General features: G+C 42.8%; 1 pseudogene; it reads right to left on the bottom strand.

Annotated features, from left to right (window-relative positions):
• Positions 1 to 813: 813 nt before the first annotated feature.
• LOC100466016 lies at positions 814 to 1,636 on the bottom strand (annotated as a pseudogene).
• Between the last annotated feature and the right edge of the window lie 8,873 nt (positions 1,637 to 10,509).

The following is a 10,509-nucleotide window of genomic DNA, read 5'->3' as shown; positions in this document are numbered from 1 at the left end:
TATGCCCAAACCCCTAATCCTTTAAATCTATCAACCCTTTAAGAAACACTCTCCATGCATGGAGGAAAAAATATATATAAGCTCAGTGGTCACCCTATAAACATGATTCTTTGAAACTTGCACAAATACATTAAACGCATTAACAAATTTAATTTTCAGAAGCCTGAAATTCATGTTTTCCACTTGAAAAAAGTTAAAATTGAGAAACAAAATACTTAAAGGTAAATGCTACACTTGAGAATAAACATGAAAATTAATGCAGAAATAAGAAATAAAACAATATTCTATCTTCTTTCTAATAGAAACCATTTCTCTCTCTAAAAACTTTTGAATTGAAAAATAGGAAAATCTGACTTCAGAAGTATGATCTTATTGCTGATAAAGAAACAATATATTGAAATTAACTTTAAGCCAGAAATTAGTAGTACTTTAAAAATTTAAGAATCCCTTCTTTACTAATACTTTTTCTTTTAACCGTCTATACAGAACTTTATTAGGGGAGGGTTAGTAGTAAGATTTTATTTCCCTGTGTTGAACAGATTACATCGCGGAGCCCCGGAGCGTGGAGAGGTTGGCGCTGGGAAGGTAAGGGAGCTTTTAGGAAGGGTCGTGCCCAGGAACAGTTGGACCTGTCAGGGGTGGAGGTCAAAGGAACCAGGGTCTCAGAAGCGGCCATGCCGGTGGTCTGGGGAAAGTCGTTGGTTTCCTTTTCGCGCACAGTGGCCAATATGGGACTGCGGGGGTGACTAGAGTGGCATCAGGACAGGTGCACAAAGACTGATCTCCGCACTGGAGATCCAGACTGGTCTTGGGTTTGGGGATTTGGAGTTCTGATTGGCTTTGGAGTTAAGCGTTGGTCTTGGGATAGTGCTCAGGTCTCGTCTGCGTCTGGGGGCTTGCCATGCAGCTGATGTCAGAGGTTCCAGAAAATGGGCCGCAGATGTACGAAGTTGCAGAAACCACCGCGGGCCCGTTCGCCCACCTCATACGGCCAAACAGCACGCGTCGGGGAAGTCGGCGACAGGACGCAACTCACAGCTCAGCGGGACTCAGCCCGCCGGTTGAACCGGCGCTCGTTGATTTCAGCCACGGCTTGCCCTGCACGCTCCCTGCGCTGAAACTTGACAGAGACGTTGCCCACGAGGTTATCGCACACATTCATCTCTTCAGTCTCTCCGTACCTAATCTGCAGCTCCCCGAAACCTTGAATGAGTCACCGTAGTGTTCCTGCACCTTCACGCTGCCCATGTGCAATGCGGTCCGTGTGCGGTTTGGGCGGCGTTCGGTGGATTCCGGTGCAAGTTGCAGTCGGTTTGTTGCGAAGCCAGGAGCACCGGCCCCGGGTGCAGGCAGGCCCGGATTTGTCCTTCTCGGTCCCGCATATTGAAGCTAAATATTCAACCATTTTTATCCGAACCCTCCAACTCGGTCTTACTAATACTTTTAGTGGAGACTTCGCAGGCTTTAATATTATTTGGTAAAATGAATACAAGAGAATTAAATTTAATGCTTTTAATTAAGGTATCCCCTTTGTTAAAATTGTTTCTGAATTCAAGGTATACAAAAGGATCATATATCCACTCCTTGATTTTCCATGGTGTGAACTAAAGAAGCAAAGAAGTCATTTCCAAGCCTTTTGGACTGCTTCAGAATTTCCAAAATAACGACACTTGGTTACCAGGTCAGATGAGTGTATTACCCCTGCTAAATAAGAGATGGTTTGTGAATGGACAAAGGAGGGAGAGGAGGGGAGATGGAAAATAGAAGGTGAGGGGAGGGAGGAAATAAGGCAGGGAGGGAATATACAGGATTCTTCAGTTGTAGGAATGTTTCATTTACTAGGGTGGGAAGCAGATACGCGGGTGGTGGTGTGCCTTTTTGTACGTCTGAAATATTTCCTGATAAAAACGTAACGAATCATTCTTAACTTCATTCCGCCCCTCCAGGGGTGGCCACACATGGTATCGCTCGGTCTCTTTCGGGGAACTGGACTCGCCTACAGTTCGCCCCGCTGCCCCCCTTTCCCGCGGTGACGGCCGCTCCGGGGGTGGGGCGACCTACGCCTCCTGCGGAGAACTGGGGCCCCAGGACGGGCCTCCGTGTCTCTGCTGGGAATCGAAATGCACTCGCGTTTCGGGACAGTTCCCGTCAGCCCGAAAAAGGTGAGCGGGCATCAAACTCTGCAGCGGGGCTGCGGAACAAAGCTCGTGCCTCCGGTGAGTCACGCGGGCGCCGGCAGCCCGCAGGGGTGCGGCTCCTGCGCCTGCAGCCCAGCCCCGGGTGGAGTCACCCCGGGCGCGGGAGAGAACTTGCGTGCGCCGGGACTTTCAGGTCCCCGGCACCAAGGACCGTGAGTTGGGTGGGGATGGGGGGTTGACTTGCCTTTCGGGGTTCTGGGTGCGCCAATCTGAGCGGGAAGACCGCACCTTCAGTGAGAGTTCGCCCACAACGAGCCTACAGTCTATTTCTTAACATGTTTGCTTTTTAAAAACAGGTGTCTTGAAAAAGAACTTAAAAAAATAAAAACAGCTGTCTTGAAGTATAATTAACATACATTAAACTGCACATGTTTAAAGCATACAGTTTGATGAATTTTTTTAAGATTTTATTTGTTTATTCGACAGAGATAGAGACAGCCAGCGAGAGAGGGAACACAAGCAGGGGGAGAGGGAGAGGAAGAAGCAGGCTCATAGCAGAGGAGCCTGACGTGGGGCTCGATCCCACAACGCCGGGATCACGCCCTGAGCTGAAGGCAGATGCTTAACCGCTGTGCCACCCAGGCGCCCCACAGTTTGTTGAATTTTGACATATGTTTAAACCCTTGAAACCATTTAAGACAAGGAACATATCAGAGCTGGCTAGCGGAAGGAAACTGAGGCACTCCTCTCCGGGATAACATTTAAGGACACACACTTCTCTCCATGATCCCTCCCTCCCCCCAAAAACCTCTCGGTAATCACGATAAACGCTACTTTAAGGGGCCTGGGTGGCTCAGATGGTTAAGCGTCTGCCTTCTGCTCAGGTCATGATCTCCAGGTCCTGGGGAATCCGCTCCCTGCTCAGCGGGGAGTCTGCTTCTCCTTCTCCCTCTGCCTCTTCCCCTGTTTGTGCTCTGTTTCTCTCTCTCTCAAATGAATAAATAAAATCTTTTTTTAAAAAAAGATAAACACTTTTAAAAATAAAAATTAATGCACAAATCCAGTGAACAAAATATCAAAACTTCATTTTTTAAAAGATTTTATTTATTTATTTATTTGACAGAGATAGAGACAGCCAGCCAGAGAGGGAACACAAGCAGGGGGAGTGGGAGAGGAAGAAGCAGGCTCATAGCGGAGGAGCCTGATGTGGGTTCGATCCCATAATGCCAGGATCACGCCCTGAGCCGAAGGCAGACGCTCAACCGCTGTGCCACCCAGGCGCCCCCAAAATTTCATTTTTTTTAAAAATATTTTTTTTTGTATTTACTTGACAGAGCACAAGCAAGGGGAACAGCAGGCAGAGGGAGAGGGAGAGGGAGAAGCAGGCTCCCCACTGAGCAGGGTGCCCGATGCGGGGCTCAATCCCAGGATCCTGGGATCATGACCTGAGCCAAAGGCAGACGCTTAACAGACTGAGCCAGGGGCCCCATGATATCAAAACTTTAAATACAGGATCCAACTCTGGAATTGCACATGGCTGCCCCACTCCCTCCACCCTAGTCCTGNAGCCCCCAAAACTTCATTTTTTTAAAAAATATTTTTTTTTGTATTTACTTGACAGAGCACAAGCAAGGGGAACAGCAGGCAGAGGGAGAGGGAGAGNCAAAATTTCATTTTTTTTAAAAATATTTTTTTTTGTATTTACTTGACAGAGCACAAGCAAGGGGAACAGCAGGCAGAGGGAGAGGGAGAGGGAGAAGCAGGCTCCCCACTGAGCAGGGTGCCCGATGCGGGGCTCAATCCCAGGATCCTGGGATCATGACCTGAGCCAAAGGCAGACGCTTAACAGACTGAGCCAGGGGCCCCATGATATCAAAACTTTAAATACAGGATCCAACTCTGGAATTGCACATGGCTGCCCCACTCCCTCCACCCTAGTCCTGGGTCTCTATCAGTTCTCTCCCTCTTCCACCTCTCTCTCTTTCCGCGTCCTAAATCAGGTAACTACGAATTGTCTGCTTCTGGATTCTCCTGTCTCCTTGATCTGTGGGTCTTCTGCATGTCACAGTGTCTTAATATTAGAGCTTTATTGTTCTTCAAGATTGTTTGGCTATTCTTGACTTACTGCCCTGAGGTCTCTAGTACAATGTTGAATCGAAGTAAAAATAGAGATCACCCTTGTCTTATTCCAAAACTCTAGAGGAGAGTTTTCAATATTTCCTCATGGGGTGTGATTTTTAATCGCTTTTGTTTTGTAAGTCATGTTTATCAGATTAAGGAAATTTCTTTTTCTTCCTAATTTGCTAACAGTTCTTTTAAAAAATCTGTTGAATCTTTGTTCCACTTTGGAGCCTGAGATACTGGGGTGAGCTGTAATATTGTTCAGCAAGATTGGTACCCCTTTCCAGAAGTAGACTATAGTTCTCTGACCCATTGGTGTTAGGATCAGCAATGTGACTTGTTTTGACCAATGAAATAAGAGATGTAATGTGTATTATTTATTTTTTTTTATTTTTTAAAATTTTTTTATTATATTATGTTAGTCACCATACAGTACATCCCTGGTTTTTGATGTAAAGTTCCATGATTCATTAGTTGCGTATAACACCCAGTGCACCATGCAATATGTGCCCTCCTTACTACCCATCACCAGTCTATCCCATCCCCCCACCTCCTCCCCTCTGAAGCCCTCAGTTTGTTTCTCATAGTCCCTAGTCTCTCATGTTTCATTCCCCCTTCTGATTACCCCCCTTTCTTTATCCCNTCCTCCCCTCTGAAGCCCTCAGCTTGTTTCTCAGAGTCCCTAGTCTCTCATGTTTCATTCCCCCTTCTGATTACCCCCCTTTCTTTATCCCTTTCTTCCCCTACCAATCATCCTAGTTCTTATGTTCCATAGATGAGAGAAATCATATAATTGTCTTTCTCTGCTTGACTTATTTCACTTAGCATTATCTCCTCCAGTGCTGTCCATGTTGCAGCAAATGTGTATTATTTCTAAACAGAAGTTTAAGATGATTTTTCTGCATCATTGAGGTTACTGTATGGTGTTCTTTTTTTCTATTAATGTAGTGAATAGGCTGATTGATTTTCAGATATAAATCACACTTGGATACCTACAGTAAACCTGTATTTGTCTTGATATAATATACTTTTTATATATAGCTCTATTCATTTTCCTTACATTTGATTAACATTTTAAAAAGTTTATGTTTATGAGAGAGGTTAGTCTGTAATTTTCTTTTCTTTTAACATTCCTATCAAGTTTTGAAATCAAGGTTAACTGGTCTTGTAAAAAGAGCTAGAAAGTGTTCTCTATTCTATTCTCCAAAGAGTTTGTGTAAGATTGGTGTTATCTCTTGAATAGTGTTCAGAGTAAATTCTCCAAGTAAAAGACAAACATTGGACCGAAAAAAAAAAAAAAACCAACTACATGGACACCCAGCTAAAAACTACATTGCTGTGCTGCTGAGCCATTAAATATGGCTTGTTCCCAAAATCTAGCCAGTGGGTGTGATTGGAAATTATGTGTGTGATTTTTGTATCGTGCCCTTAGAAAGAAAATGTGACTCTGCCATCTCTCTTTTCTACTAGCTGAACTGTGGACAAGACACCAGAAGCTGGGCAGGCGTCTTAGGGCACAGCGTGGTTAATTGTAATATTTCAACAAGGTTGGTGTCCCTATCCAGAAGTAGATCATATTCTCTGCCCCACTGGTGTCAGGGCTGGCAATGTGATTTGTTTTGAGCAATGAAATAATGAGCAGACATAATGCGTATTAGCTTTAAGCAGAATTCTTAAGAGTCATTGAGTGGTTCTGTCATGTTCTTTTTCTTCTGACATAAAATGGGCAATATTCCAGATTCAGCCTGGGTTTGGAAATGAAAAAAAGAAGAAGAAGGAGAAGAAGGAGACGAAGGAGAAGAAGAAGAAGGAGGAAGAAAGAAGAAAGACGGAGACAGAGAAGGAGAAGAAGGGGAGGAGGGGGAGGAGGAGGAGGAGAAGAAGAAGAGGGACTATAGAGCCAAATTAACATTTGTTACTCTAAGTAACAGACTTTTGGGATAACTACAGCAAAACCTGGCCTGCTCTAAGTGATACAGAAATCGGTGCTTAGGGGGAGCTCTGCAAAACAACAACAAAACACTAAAATACGTGGCTTTGTTTCCAGGGCCAACCAGTGTGCAATAAAAAAGTATTACTGGATGCTGGGTAGATGGCAACCTATGTTATGTAGTAAAGATTTCACAAAACAATCACCTTTAATACCTTGGAATGAAGATAATGTGTTAAGGGAGCCTGTGGATTTTGAGTAAGAGATCAGGAAACAGGTGTTAGTAATTCACCTCGGTTGCTATTTAATAAGATAATACAGAAGGGGAAAAAAACCCTAATGTGTTTAGAAAAGCACTTACTTGTTTGCAAGTAAGAAGGAAAGATAATAGAGTATAGACACTTATGAACTTTTTAGGGTAGAAAGTTGCAAATATGTTTCATCTCCAACTAATAAAAGAAATCTAAGAAGGTCTTGGGGTGACAAAGACCAATTCAAATTCAGCCTCTTGGCAAAGATGCAGTTAGTGAAGTGACCGTTAAGCCTCTCATCGAAACCTCTGAATCAATTAAGTTTGCAGCAAATAAATTCTTACAGTGGACAAAATAGCTTGAGAAAAGAGCCTGAATGCATGGGTCTCCTATGGAAGGCTGTTAAGCTCAAGGTACATGTAATTAAATATACAGAGAGAAGTGTAACTCAAAAAGAATTATCGGTATTGGCACATGTAGTAAATTGGAGCCAAACAGACTCAAACAACAACAACAAACATGTTTTTGATAAAGGCAAATTGCCAAAGAGCCATAATCAAAAATTCTGACACTTTGTGACTTAAAGCAACCCATTAGACCCATTCTGTGGGTAAGTGGTGGGTTGAGAAAGTTGCTCAGCATCAAAGGAGGGCATAGTTACCAATTCCCTCTTTAAATGTGGTTGAAGAAGATGATGGGAGAGAAGGACCTCCATGAGGGTAAAATCAAGAACCATAGGGAATAATGGATGGAGGAACGACTTACTGAGTAAAATTGATCAGGGAACACTCCCTACCCCAGGTAAGAAGTCTTCACAATGTCTGCCCAGAAGGATTTGAGAATTTCTGTGGACCAGTGACTATTCTGTCCTTCCCATCCTTCCCCTGTCCAAACTGGAGGTGGGGTGATTGAGGTTATCCCATTACTGCTCCAGCCAACTGGAATTGGAGTTGGCCGTAGATTATCATCACTCATAGGCAGATGAAAAAATTCTAAACAAAATTTTAGCAAACCAAATCCATCAATACATAAAATGTTAATACATCATGACCAGGATGGCTTAAAGTAGGAATTTGTGTTGATTCTAGCATTAGAAGATCAGTGTAATTTGTGACAGATGGAAGGATCCAAAGAGAAAAATCATACGATCATCCAAATAGATGATGAAAAAGCTTTTGGTAAAGTTCTGTACTCCTTCAGTAAACACAAGTGAATTTTCACCTACATTAACATTATGTCTTTGCAGCTTTAGGTTTGTCTTATGTTTTCTCACAAGCAAAAATTTTAACTATAAACCCACTGTTTATCTGAGAGAGAGATATATATATACATACACAAAAAGAGCCTAAAGTACTCAGCAGGGCTAGTTATTTGGATTTCTTGCACAACTATTTAGCTTTTTGTAAGATCAACATGTAATATTTAAAGACAAATATGGAGAGACCTATGTGTTTGAAATATAAATGATATACGGATTAGCATGTACCTGTGTATTATTGAACACGCAATGAACTGACTGGTAAGCGATGTCTAATAGTATGGCTAGCAATGTCATTTATTCAGATTAAATTTTGGTACAGAGCAGTGAACACTAACCTATACCTCTGGGTCCTCGTTAATGCCTAAAACTGCCTAGAAATTTCATGTATCTTAAAAAATATATATATATATATGTAGATATATATATACACACATATATATTTCATACAGTCTATGCTATAGTATCTCTACTGCTGTTCTATTATTATTTTTAAATATGTGCCATTTTTATTACTTAAATATGAATCCATGGTATTCTGGTTATTTGTTCTAACAGTCCTCTGGGGGAAAACTGCTTATCACTCCAGTGATTTTGAGTTTGTAGTTTCATTATCAGTTCTTCATTTCATGATTTTTATAGCTGACGTGAAGTTATTGATGTGGAAAATAAAAATAAAGGCGATTTCACTGAAAAAAAATAGTTTGATATTCATTCATGATAAAAACTCTTAGCAAATTAGAAATATTAACAAACTTTTGGAAATTGACAAAGAGGATTTACAACAAAAACCTACAGCAAACATTTTTCATAGTTAAAAAAATTTAAAAACCAGAGAAGTCCCCTTAAGGTAAAGAACATAGTGATGCCCTAGAAGTCTTAGCTAATCCATCGGTGCAAAAAAAAAAAAAAAAAATTTTTTTTTAAGTGCATAAGGTTTTGAAAGGAAGGTGATCTGTTTGGCTATGTTAAATAAAAAGTGCAGAAAAATCATTAGAACAATGAGAAAATGTGTCAGTTTGTTGGATCCAGAGATCTATGAATGGAAAACAATTGTATTTATATTATCGAACAGGTAGAAAAAATTATTATTTTAAAGACACCATTTAAAACTGCCTCAATGGGGCGCCTGGGTGGCACAGCGGTTAAGCGTCTGCCTTCGGCTCAGGGCGTGATCCCGGCGTTACGGGATCAAGCCCCCATCAGGCTCCTCCGCTGTGAGCCTGCTTCTTCCTCTCCCACTCCCCCTGCTTGTGTTCCCTCTCTCGCTGGCTGTCTCTATCTCTATCAAATAAATAAATAAAATCTTAAAAAAAATAAAAATGCCTNAAAACTGCCTCAAAGATTAAGGCTAATAGGACTACCTACCAAACGATTGCAAGATCTTTACAGAAAATTGTATATAACAAGACGTTGAAGAAAATATAAATAAACATGGAGATATAGTATGTTCATGGATTGGAAATCGTAATCTCATAGAGATGCCATTGTCTCCAAACTGATCCATAGATATTTGCAGCACATGTAACCAAAAAATTGTAAAAACTATAAAGATCGAAAAAATCTAAAAGTGTAAAAATACCAAATTTGGGAAGTACTTAGAGAAGGAGAGCTCTGTGGCATAACTGGATCTGGGAGATGACACTTGGGTTCAAAACCTTAGCTAGCCCTTCCTACTGAGGAGTCTGAATCTCAGGAACATAATGTTGACGGGAAAAGACAGCCCCAAAAAGAGGTCCAAGAAGAATAGGCATGGTATCGTCCCAGTTCCTATAGATGCATAACAATTATCCCGAAATTCAAGTTGAGTTAACAACCGTTCATTATTCTCTGGATCCTGAGGGTCCGGAATGCGGATAGGGCGCAGTGGGGGAGGCTTATTTATGCTTCTTCATTCACTTTCAGCTTGGGGTGGCTTGAAGTTTGGCATTGGCATCCTCTGGAGTTCTCTCCCAGGTCTGCGGTTGAGGGTAGGGAGATTTCAGCAGCTGAAGGTTCCTCCAGCATCTCTCGCTGTCTACCCTTTCCCCGCCCCCCATCCCTCTCCCCCTTTCTGTCTCGCCGCTCTTGTTTTTTTTTTTTTTAAGATTTTTTATTTATTTATGCGACAGAGACAGAGACAGAGACAGCCAGCGAGAGAGGGAACACAAGCAGCGGGAGTGGGAGGGGAAGAAGCAGGCTCATAGCAAAAGAGCCTGATGTGGGGCTCGATCCCACAACGCCGGGATCACGCCCTGAGCCGAAGGCAGACGCTTAACCGCTGTGCCACCCAGGCGCCCCTCGCCGCTCTTGTTTTAAAAAACTGGCTTCCAGTGCATTTCAAAAGCTGTGGGTTCTGGCGACAGGTCTTGGATGTGTTGAGCTGGAGAAACATGTATTGCCATAATTACCATAAAAAGGGGACCTAAGAAAAGCAAATTGGCGGGAGGGCTGTATCTCCTCAGAGAAGCCTTTGGAGCCGGATTTGGACTAATCATCGCCGACGGCCCCAAGGTGCTCCTCACACCTCTAGAAATGTGTGTGCGGGAACACGCCTCCCGCGGAGCAACGAGCTCTGCGCTCCTTCTTCCTCTCTGAGCATTAACTGCCGCTCTAGTCCGCGTCAACTGCGCTTTTAGGCGAGGGGACAGTATTTGCTGCTCCGGATATGCAAATAGAGCTGGAAAGGTCCCAGCAAAGTCACCCCTCCAGGTGGCGGATAAAAACAAAGGTCCCAGTAAAGTCACGCCTCCAGAAGTTGGATAAAAATCCCAGTACAGTCACCTCTCCAGGAGACAGATAAAAATCCCAGTACAGTCACCCCTCCAGGAA

The sequence above is a fragment of the Ailuropoda melanoleuca genome, chromosome 13, assembly GCF_002007445.2.
Source record: "Ailuropoda melanoleuca isolate Jingjing chromosome 13, ASM200744v2, whole genome shotgun sequence".
Lineage (NCBI taxonomy): Eukaryota > Metazoa > Chordata > Mammalia > Carnivora > Ursidae > Ailuropoda > Ailuropoda melanoleuca.
The sequence above is the reverse complement of the archived record's forward strand: the minus strand, read 5'-3'. Positions and strand labels throughout refer to the sequence as shown.